Raw genomic sequence first — 12,441 nt, 5'->3', positions numbered from 1 at the left:
TGGCAAGTAACAGAAATGAAACTCAAACCATCTTAGGCAATATGTCTCTGAAAAGCCCATTGGCTTCAGGTATGGCTGGATCCAGGGACTCAAGAAATCTACAAAGAAAAATAAAGCAGGGCCCGGCACTATGGCTCACACCTGTAATCCCAGAACTTTGGGAGGCCGAGTTGGGAGGAACACCTGAGCCCAGGAGTTTGAGACCAGTCTGGGCAACATGGTGAGACCCCATCTCTACGAAAAGATCCAAAAATTAGGCCAGGCACAGTGCTTCACACCTGTAATCCCAGCACTTTGGGAGGCTGAGGTGGGCAGATTATGAGGTCAAGAGATCGAGACCATCCTGGCCAACATGGTGAAACCCCGTCTCTACTAAAAATACAAAAATTAGCTGGGCATGGTGGCACGAGCCTGTAGTCCCAGCTACTTGGGAGGCTGAGGCAGGAAAATCACTGGAACCTGGGAGGCGGAGGTTGCAGTGAGCCAAGATCACACCACTGTACTCCAGCCTGGTGACAGAGGGAGACTTGGTCTCAACAACAGCAAAAAGATACAAAAATTAGCCAGGCATGGTGGTGCATGCCTGTCATCGCCTGGTACTCAGGAGGCTGAGGTGGGAGGATTGCTTGAGCCGGGAGGTCGAGGCTGCAGTGAGATGTGATGGCACCACTGCACTCCAGTCTGGGCAACAGAGCGAGACCCTGCCTCAAAAAAAAAAAATTAAGCAGGATAATGGGGACAAAAAAAAAAGACAGAAAATCTTCACTGCTGTGAAACTAATACCTCTTTTGAAGCTGCTCTTGAAGCATTTTTGGAGCTTGAAAGGTCAATACCTTCAGCTTTTAGCTTTACACTCTAGAGATTCTTTGGGTGTGAAGTGAAGGAATTCATGAACAACTTTCTAAGGGAAAAGATGTTCAATTACAAGCTGTAGGGGTTTCAGGGTCCTGATCTTCCCTGGGGTTCGAGTGAAGTCACACCTCTTCCTGGTCAGGATTCTTTCACTTAGCAGTTAACCATTGAGTGCCTTCTCTGCTTCACACGTCACCATGCCTGGCTAATTTTTGTATTTCTAGTGAAGTTTTAGTAAAGATAGGTTTTCGCTGTGTTGCCCAAGCTGGTCTCGAACTCCTGACCTCAGGTGATCCGCCCACCTTGTCCTCCCAAAGTGTTGGGATTACAGGTGTGAGCCACTGCGCCTGGCCAGAACTTTTTTCTTTATTTTTCTGAAACAGGGTCTTACTCTGTTGCCTAGGCTGGAGTGCAGTGGCATGGTCTTGGCTCACTATATCCTGGACCTCCTGGGCTTAAGCTATCCTCCCACCTCAGTCTCCAGAGTAGCTGGGACCACACACACATACTCCCATATGCCCAGCTAATTTTTCAATTTTTTTTTTTTTTTTTTTTGGTAGAAATGGAGTCTAGAGATAGGGTTTCACTATGTGGCCCAGGCTGGCCTTGAACTCCTGGCCTCAAATGATCCTCCTGCCTCAGTCTCTCAAAGTGCTGGGATTACAGGCGTGAATGACCGCACCTGGCCGTATACAAAGAACTCTTGAAACGGAATAAGAAAATAAGCAACCAAATCAAAAACTGGGCAAAAAATCTGAAGAGACACCTCACCAAAGAAGATATACAGATGGATGGCTGGGTATGGTGGCTCTCAGCACTTTGGGAGGCCGAGGCATGTAGATCACTTGAGCCCAAGAGTTTCAGACCAGCCTGGGCAACATGGTGAACCTCATCTCTACAAAATACAAAAAATTAGTCAGGCATGATGGTGCATGCCAGTAGTCCCAGCTACTCAGGAGGCTGAGGTGGGAGGATCACTTGCTGAGCCCAGGAAGTTGACATTGCAGTGAGCTGTGATCATGCCACTGTACTCTGGCCTGGGCAACAGAGCAAGACTCTGTCTCAAAAAAAAAAAAAGAAGAGGCCAGGCGCAGTGGCTCACGTCTGTAATCCCACCACTTTGGGAGGCCGAGGCAGGAGGATCGCTTGAGCTCAGGAGTTCGAGACCAGCTTGGGCAGCACAGCGAAAACCTATCTTTACTAAAACTTCACTAGAAATACAAAAATTAGCCAGGCATGGTGACATGTGCCTATAGTCCCAGCTACTCAGGAGGCTGAGGCTGGAGAATTGCTTGAGTCCAGGAGGTGGAGGGTGCAGTGAGCTGAGATCCCACAACTGCACTCCAGCCTAGGTGATGGGAGTGAAACCTTGTCTCAAATAAAAAAATTTTTAAAAAAGGGAGAAGAAGAAAGACAATAGCAAATAAGCAAATGAAAAGATGTTCATCATTGTATGTCATCAGGGAATTGCAAATCAAAACAACAATGAGATATCACTACATACCTGTGAAAACAGCTAAAATCCAAAGCACTGATAATTCAAGCGAGGACATAGAGCAACAAAAACTTTTTTTTTTTTTTTTGAGATGGAGTCTCACTCTGTCACCCAGGCTGGAATGCAGTGGCACCATCTGGGCTCACTGCAACCTCTGCCTACTGGGTTCAAGCGATTCTCCTGCCTCAGCCTCCTGAGTAGCTTGGATTACAGGCGTGCACCACCATGCCTAGCTAATTTTTGTATTTTTAGTAGAGATAGGGTTTCACCATGTTGATCAGGCTGATCTCCAACTCCTGACCTCGTGATCCACCCGCCTCGGCCTCCCAAAGTGCTGGGATTACAGGCGTGAGCCACTGCACCTGACCTCAAAAATTTTCATTCATTGCTGTTGGGAATACAAATGGTACAGACAATTTGGAGGACAATTTGGCAGTTTCTTACAAAGCTAAACATAGTCTTACCATATGATACAGCAATCACACTGCTAGGTATTTACTCAAATGTGGTGAAAACATGTCCACACAAAAACCTGCACAAGAATAGCAGCTTTATTCATAATTGCCAAAACTCGGAAGCAACCAAGATGTCCTTCGACAGGTAAAGAGATGAACAAACTGGTACATCCATACAATGGAATATTAATTCAGTGATAAAAATAAATGAGCTATTGGCTGGGCGCAGTGGCTCCTGTCTGTAATCCCAGAGCTTTGGGAGGCCGAGGTGTGTGGATCACCTGAAGTCAGGAGTTCGAGACTAGCCTGGGTAACATGTCAAAATACCATCTCTACGAAAAACACAAAAACTAGCCGGATATGGTGGTGTGCACCTATAGTCCCAGCTACTTGGGAGGTCGAGGTGGGAGAATGGCTTGAGCCCAGGTGGCAGAAGTTGCAGTGAGCTGAGATCTCACCACTGCACTCCCATCTGGGTGACAGAGCAAGACCTTGTCCCGCCGGGTGCGGTGGCTCAGGCCTGTAATTCCAGCACTTTGGGAGGCCAAGGGGGGGCGCGGATCACCTGAGGTCGGAAGTTCAAGACCAGCCTGACCAACATGGAGAAACCCCATCTCTACTAAAAATACAAAATTAGCTGGGCGGGCGTGGTGGTACACACCTGTAATCCCAGCTACTCGGGAGGCTGAGGCAGGAGAATAGATTGAACCCGGGAGGCAGAGGTTGCGGTGAGCAGAGATCATGACACTGCACTCCAGCCTGGGCAACAAGAGCGAGACTCTGTCTCAAAAAAAAAAGTATATGTATACATATATATGTATTACATATATTTTTTTACATATATATTTTACATATATATTTTATACATATATATGTAAAAAATATTTTTTACATATATATGTATAAAATATATGTATTTTTTACACATATATATGTAAAACATATATGTATATTTTACATAGATATGTAAAAAATATACATATATGTAAAATATATGTATATTTTTAACATGTCTATGTAATATATATGCATATCTTACATATCTATGTAAAATATATATTTTTTACATATATATGTTATATATATGTTTTATATATATATATAAATATATATATATACATAAATATATATATATATATAAATATATATATATATATAAAATCCCTGCTGGGATTATAGGCATGAGCCACTGCGCCTGGCCAGCTTGTCTTTATCAGCCCTGAGCTGATGAGGCTATCAAATGTCAACCTCAACACTCTTCCCAGGCTCTCTTTTCCACCTCAGGCAGAGTTTGTCTTCAGATGCAAAGGCCTATAAGTCTTCTCTCCAGTTAGTGCTGAGACTTCGCCAGCCACAGAAGGGATTCTGACATCGCATCCAAATAAGGTGAAAGGATTAGCTGTTGTTAAAACAGTGTGAGAGCTGTGAGTAAGGAAATATTCTCTCTGAGATGGGCCCTGCTGAAATATACAACATGAGCCTTCCAAATATGAGCTACTGACTGGAAAGAAGCCTGCTTGTTATGGAGCCTGAATCTTCCTCCCTAGCCAGGGATCTAGTGATGCCAATCCCGCTGAGGTCTGGTGTTCAACGGAGGTCAGGATGCAGGCCACCTGAGACCTTAAGGGGTGGGGGGTCCTTCATTAGTTAGCGGGCATAGTTTAGTAACAGTAACATCACAAATAATGTGTGGGATTCAGGGTTTCTGAATAGTGCTAACATAATATGGAGAATGAACAGTCCAAAGTCTCCATGAGGAAGGATTGATAGAAAAGAATTCGTTCAACAACCTTTTATCAAGAATAGTGATGTAAGATCCTTTTGTAGTTCATGAGCATGATGATTGGGTATTTATGCACACGTGTGAGATCTGCCACTCTCTGAACCTTGTTACAACGTCTAACCTGAAAAAAAAAATAGTCATATATGGGCCAGGCATAGTGGCTCACACCTGTAATCCCAGCACTTTGGGAGGCCAAGGTGGGCAGATTGCTTGAGTTCAGGAGTTCAAGACCAGTCTGGGCTACATAAGGAGACCCTGTCTCTACAAAAAAATACAAAAAATTAGCCATGGGTGGTGGTGCACACCTGTGGTCCCAGCTACTCAGGTGGCTGAGGCAAGAGTATCGCTTGAACCCGGGAGGTTGAGGCTGCAGTGAGCTGTGATCATGCCACTGCACTCCAACCTGGGTGGCAGAGTGAGACCCTGTCTCAAAAAAAAAAATAGTCATACAAAATATATAACTTATCTATTGCTGTGTAACAAATTATCCCTAAGCACAGCAGCTTAAAACAATATTTATTTATCTCACAGCTTCTGTGGGTGAGGAAATTGGGAGTGGTTCTGCTGAGTGGTTCTTATTCCTGGTTGCATGAGAGTTTGCTGTCAAATCATCAGCTGGGGCTGCCATCATCTGAAGGCTTGACTGGGGCTGGAGGACCTGCCTCCATGATGGCTCACTCACACAGCTATTGGCAGGAGGTCTCAGTTCCTCGTGACATGACCCCTCACTAGAGCTGCTTGAGAGTGCTCATGACATGGCAGCAGCCCTCTGCAGGAGCAGGCAATCCGAGAGAGAGAGAAAGAGATCAAGACAGAAGACTGAAGGTCTTTTGTGACCTTGGTATTGGAAGTTGTACACTGTCACTTCCACTTTATTCTGTTTGTTACAAATGAGTTACTAAATTCAGTTCACAGTCAAGAGGAAGGGAAATAGGGTCCACCTTTTGAAAGAAGTGTCAAATTGTGGACATATCTTAAACCACCTCATTGAATCAAAAAGAAACAAGAAACCTGAAAGTCTTGAGGCTGCTAAAACTCCTGCTGCCATTAGGACAATGGGAATTTAGTATGAAGAAAAGAGTTCTAGATTGACAGAGATAGCAAGATTCATTCACTAATTCATCCATCCATTCCTTCATCCACTCATTCAACAGCTATTAATTGACCATTACTGTGTGCAGTTGGAAAACTCTATTATATGCTACTGGGCTCAAGAACAAACACCATTATAATTAAAATAACCATTGCTGGCTGGGCACAGTTGTTCATGTCTATAATCCCAGCACTTTGGGAGGCCAAGGCGGAAGGATTGCTTGAGCTCAGGAGTTTGCGACCAGCCTGGGCAACATGGTGAAACCCTGTCTCTACAAAAACTAAAAAAATTACCCAGATGTGGTGGTGTGTGCCTGTAGTCCCAGCTACTAGGGAGATTGAGGTGGGAGGACCATGAGCCTCGGAGGTAGAGGCTGCAGTGAGCCAAGATTGCATCACTGCACTCCAGCCTGGGTGACAAAGTGAGATCCTGTCTCAATAATAATAATAATAATAACAACAATTGCTGGCCTTTATCTAGCACTTACTGTGTGCCCAGTACTACAAAGATCTTTGGATTTAATTATCTCATTTAATTATCCCAATAACCCTTTGAGGTGGGGGCTGTTATTATTCGCCATTTACAAATGAGAAACCTTAGAAAGGGAAGATCATGTACTTTCAAGGGGTAGAACCCGTGATGTGAATCTTAGTCTGTTTGGGCTGCTATAACAAAAAAACACCATCAACTGCATGGCTTATAATCAACAACCGCTTACTTCTCACAGTTCTGGTGGCTGGAAAGTCCAAGATCATGACACCAGCAAATTCAGTATCTGATAAGGGCCCACTTTCTGGTTCACAGATAGCATCTCCTCACTGTGTCCCCATGTAGTAGAAGGGGTGAGGGGTCTCTCTAGAGCCTCTTTTACAAAGGTACTAATCTTATTCATGAGGGCTCACCCTTGTGACCTGTCACCTCCAAAAGGCCCCACCTCCTAATACCATCGCTTTGGGGGTTAGGATTTCAATGTATGAATTTGGGAGGGGTGCAGATCACAGACATCCAGGCCATAGCAGAACCAAAGGACTCTGACCTGAAAGTCTGTATGCTTACACCATAGAGTGTTCTCGTAATAACGGTGACAGTTATTATTACTGTTTTAATGATGGATTCCTGTTACCTAGCCAACAACTCTGAGGCTCAGAGAGCATGAGTGAATTGTCCAAGGTTGTTTTTGGCAGAGCCAAGCTGCAAAGCCAGGTCCCAAGAGTGCCGAGTCTGTGCTCTTTCTTCTACACTTGCTTAAAATGGAATCCTTTTTGTCCTGCTTCCTGCAGGAACAGAGCTAAGATGGAAAAGAGCCCAGGAGACTGGGGAGGAGTGTGGGAAGGGGGGAAATTATTGCTGTTGCCTGGAAGTTTTCACAAGCGTGGATTTCCCCTGGTTGGTTGAAGACTAGATCAGAATCTCTCCAGAGGCTGCTGTGAAGATGCTGTGGAATTCCTGGTGTGTCTGATGAGGTGTTGCTGCACCGAGGCTGTCAGACAGCTGGCTCTCTGAGAAAAGGTCCAGACCCTGTTGCTGCCCCAAGGAATGAGGTCAGAAGTAGCTAAATGTTATGGAGCCTTTGCTGAGCGTCAGGCATGGTGTTAAGGTGTGCACATTTACTCAGCGTCTTCATGGCCATACACAAGTCAATACCCTTTATTATTCCTATCTTACAAAGGGGGAAACTGAGACACAAAAAGAACGACTTGGGCCAGGCACAGTGGCTCACGCCTGTAATCCCAGCACTTTGGAAGGCCGAGGCGGGTGGATCACTTGAGATCAGGTGTTTGAGACCAGCCTGGCCAACATGGTGAAACCCCATCTCTACCAAAAATACAGATATTAGCAGGGCGTGGTGGCGCATGCCTGTAATCCCAGCTACTCGGGAGGCTGAGGCAGAAGAATCACTTGTACCTGGGAGGCAGAGGTTGCAGTGAGTCGAGATCGCGTCACTGCACTCCAGCCTGGTCTCTGTCTCAAAAAAAACAAAAAAAAAAAAGAGAGAGAGAAAATACAAACAGGATGACTTGTCTGGGTGCACATAGATATGTGGTCTCCAGGCTGCTTAGCTGGGGTGCGCAGAGCTGGTAAACTGTAACAGTTTAAGCCCGGGGCCTGCAGTGCCTGATTTCATGGACCCTAGGCAATCTTGCCTCTGTGAGCCCCTTCCCTCCATAAAAAAATTTAACTTTATATTTCATGACTATGTCGGAATGAAGTTAAATCTAATCCAGACTGAAGTCACTATTTTGAAAATGTATTTTTTATTTTTTAATTTAAAAAAATGTAATAATAGAGATGAGATTTCACTATGTTGCCCAGGCTGGTCTCAACCTCCTGGACTCAAGTGATCCTTCTGCTTTGGTTTCCCAAATTGCTGGGATTACAGGTGTGAGCCACTGTGCCTGGCTGAATTCACTATTATATGCTCATTATTATTATATTTATGTTTTTCTTCCAAGTTTAAAACAAATTAAAATAAAACAATGTTATTAGAATAAAATAAAGCCTCGTGGGCCCTGTGCTTGCGGTGTCTGATGGGAAGTTGACCTTGTCGGGTGAGTCCTGATTCTCCCACGTGCTGACTGTGTGACTTTGGCCAACTTCACCTCTCTGTGCCTCACTTTATGTAATGTGGGAATAAATGATAGACTATATGGTATGGGGTGATTATGAGGATGAAATGAATATATGTAAAATGGTCAATACAGTGCCTGCCATAAATGAAAATGCTCAATCAATTAATAAATGTTAGTTGAATTTTTTTGTTTTTTAGTGACTTGTACTGGCCCCACAGCTAGCAAGTGGTAGAGCTAAGAGTGTACCCTAGGTTTGACTGACTGTCAAATCTCTGATCTAACCTCCTCAATGCAGTGAGAGAATAAGTGGCAGAACAGAGCTGAGAATTGCGCTACAGTGAATCTATTCCCCAACTAAAACACAGTCAACACATTGTAAATTTTCCAGCAGGGTCTTCATATATATATATATATGCATACACATATGCACATACACATACACATCTCTCCCTATGAAGTAGACATTATTTATTTAAATTTTATGTAACATATATTTTACCACTATATATATGATCACTATTTTATTTATATATATATATATACACATATATATCCACTATATATATTTTTTTCATATTTTTTTATTTTTTTTGTGTGTGACAGAGTCTTGCACTGTCTCCCAGGCTGGAGTCCAGTGGCGCAATCTCAGCTCACTGCAACTTCTGCCTCCTAGGTTCACGCGATTGTCCTGCCTCAGCCTCCCAAAGTACTGGGATTACAGGTGCACACCACCAAACCTGGTTAATTTTTTGTATTTTTTTTTTTTTTTTGGTAGAGACAGGGTTTCACTATGTTGGCCAGACTGGTCTCAAACTCCTGATCTCAGGTGATCCACCCACCTCAGCCTCCCAAAGTACTGGGATTACAGGTGTGAGCCATGCGCCCTGCATTTTACCACTATATATATACACCACATACACACACATATATCTCCCCATGAAGTAGACATTATTTATTTAAATTTTGTTATATTTATTTTGTGACTACATATATAGCCACTTTTCAATATATATAAGTATATATTTTACCACTATATATTTATATATAAACATATATATGTATATATTTTACCACTATATATTTATAAACATATATACCTAGTGGTAAAAATATAATAATATAATATATATAAATATATATACATGTTATATATAATATGTATACATATATAATATGTGTATATATGTTATGTGTGTATATAATATGTAATACATAATACATAGTCTGTAATATACATATTATATATACATTATATACATATTAATTATATATTTATATAATATGTATCTATTGTATAATATGTATTATTTATGATATGTACATATTATTATGTATATTAATATGTACATACATTGCATAAATACATAATACGTATGTATTATAATATGTGTATATTACATATATGTGTATATGTATTTACATATATGTGTAAAATATTTATATATCATGAATATTTTAATATGTATATATTAATATTATATATGTATGCAATATATAAATATATACCAAAATTATTTATAAATATATATTTATATAATATATAACATAAAATTTACTATTTCAACCGGTTTTTAGTGTATAATTCAGTGGTATTAAGTAGATTCACATTGCTTGCACTATTTATCTCCAGAACTTTTTTATCTTTTGAAACTGAAACTCTGTACCCATTAAAAAATAATTCCTCATTCCATCCTCCCTTCAGCCCCTAGTAACTGCTATTCTAGTTTGTCTCTATGAATTTGACTGATCCAAGTATATCATATAAGTTTCATCCTAAGTCATCAAAATCTGTTGTGTATTTTACACTTACAGCATATCTCAGTTTGGCCTCACCATATATTTTGAGTGCTCAGTAGACACATGTGGCCACCATACTGGACAGCACAGGGCTATAGGTTGGGTGATCAGGACTCTGGGGACACTCCACATCCAGGATAACCTTTACTACTACAATTCTCTCCCATATTCCCCATAAATATATGAGTTGAGGTTAGAAAAATACACTCCCCCTGAGGTTATGGTGTAGGAGTAGAGTCAAAAGCCTGAAATAAGAGTCATGGGTTTTAGTTGAAGTGGACTGGAGTGAGTTGCCTGGATTTAGGCTTACCAAGGATCTGCAGAAGACATGCCCTCTCCATCGCTCTCCCTGCCACCACTCTCACTTGCACCCATGCATGGAGTGCTGGAGGCTGGACAGTGGGATTTCGATTGAGGATGTCTACTATACTGAAATAAACAAGCAACACACCAGACTATTACTCATAGGCTGACAGACTTGAAGACTGAAGGGTATCTTAGGCATCATCCAGCCAAGTGGCTTTGAGCTGGTTTGTGGAGTCATTGGGCTTTGAAAAGCTAGAGATGTGGATCCTGGAGTTGAGTGTCTGGGTTTGAATCTTGGCTCTGTGACTTACGAGCTGTGTGAACTTCAGCAAGTTGCTCAATTCCATTGGGCTTCAACCGCCTCATGGAAATTGTAGATCATTATAATGCCCACTTCACAGGGTTATTAAGAAGATTTAAGTGAAATATTAAATTAATGCACGTAATACACTTAGAGCTGAGCTTAAAGTAAATACAATTTAAGTGTTTGTTAAAGAATGACTCAGTGGCTGTACTGAAGGAAAGGCCGGGTCCCTGTTCTCACTACAAGCAGAGAAGCTTTGCTTTTATCTGTTTTATATATTGGGCTTCCTTTTAAAATGTCATTAAAAGGAAGAACAATGGGTGAACACTCACTCGTGTTGTAACGTAAGCCCATACTTTACAAATGGGAAACACAACCAGGCCAGCTATGTGCTCTGCCCGAGGTCCCACAACTGAGAGGTGAGTAGAACAGGTGCAGAAGCCAGGGCAGGGCTGTTTCACTACACTGCGCTGTCTATACTGTGCTGAAAGACTGGAATTTTGGGGTCTTGTTTTCCTAGGGAAGTCTCATACATCACTGGTAACAGCTTAACTCCATGCCGGCTTGAAAAAAGATGGTATAAATGAGCTCTTTGGCTGGGTGCAGTGGCTCACATCTATAATCCCAGCATTTTGGGAGATCAAGGCAGGCAGATCCCTTGAGTCCAGGAGTTTGAGATCAGCCTGGGCAACATGGTGAAAACCCATCTCTACACAAAAAAATACAAAAATTAGCCAGGCGTGATGATGTGTGCCTGTAGTTATAGCTACTCAGGAGGCTGAGGTGGAAGAATTGCTTGATCTCAGGAGGTCGAGGCTGCGGTGAGCTGTGATCGCACCACTATGTTCCAGCTTGGGTGACAGAGGGAGAACCTCTCAAAAAAAAAAAAAGATCTCTTTGCTTCTTCATGGCAAAGGTTATTGAAGGTGGTCCCTAGAGGAGTTGCGCTTTCTTATCCCATGAATGGTGGAGAAGTTTTGTTGTTGTTTTGAGACAAGGCCTCGCTCTGTCACTCAGGCTGGAGTGCAATGGCATGACTACAGCTCACTGCAACCTAAACCTCGTGGGCTCAGGTCAAGCCATCCTCCCCCCACAGCATCCTGAGTAGCTGGGAGTACAGGGGCGCACCACCACACCTGGCTGATTTTTAAAAATTTTTTTGTAGAGGTGGGGTCTTGCTGTGCTGCCTGGGCTGGTCTCAAATTCCTGGGCTCCAGTGATCCTCCCATTTCAACCTTCTAAGGCGTGAGCCACTGCACCCAGCTGGTGGAGAAGATTTTAAGCCTGCTGGATGGTATTTCTGGGTGCTAGAACCTTCCCTAAAGTAGATGACTTTGGGCTTGGCCCTCAACATCCTCTCCATCTCTCCTCCACAGAATAATGGCTGAGAGGCTCAAGGAATTGATGCCACCTCTAGGCCTCTGATTAGTCTAATCAATCACCCACCTTTTTTAAATTTTTTTTGCATATGTTTGGTTCAGGGATGGCAGGTCGAGGCCAATGTGGGCCAAAGAGATACTGGAAAATTTTGCTAAGTTCTCAGTCTTTTGAATGTAAACTAGAAACACATTGTTCTAGTTTCTATGGGAAGTCCTTCTGTAGTCATGAAAAAGACACCCTGAGAACTAGACAATATTTGAAGTAAGAGAATATCTGGCCTGGTGCGGTGACTGACACCTACAATTCCAGAGCTTTGAGAGACCGAGACAGGAGGATCCTTTGGGGCTAGGTGTTCGAGACCAGCCTAGGCCAACAGAGCGATACCCCTATCTCTAAAAATAAAAAT

The 12,441-nt window shown here is 42.6% G+C and overlaps 1 pseudogene; it reads left to right on the top strand.

Moving 5' to 3' along the window:
- The first annotated feature begins 4,617 nt into the window (after nt 1–4,617).
- Nucleotides 4,618–4,712, top strand: LOC115833070 (annotated as a pseudogene).
- Nucleotides 4,713–12,441: the final 7,729 nt, after the last annotated feature.

Source organism: Nomascus leucogenys, chromosome 24 (genome assembly GCF_006542625.1).
Source record: "Nomascus leucogenys isolate Asia chromosome 24, Asia_NLE_v1, whole genome shotgun sequence".
Lineage (NCBI taxonomy): Eukaryota > Metazoa > Chordata > Mammalia > Primates > Hylobatidae > Nomascus > Nomascus leucogenys.
The sequence above is the reverse complement of the archived record's forward strand: the minus strand, read 5'-3'. Positions and strand labels throughout refer to the sequence as shown.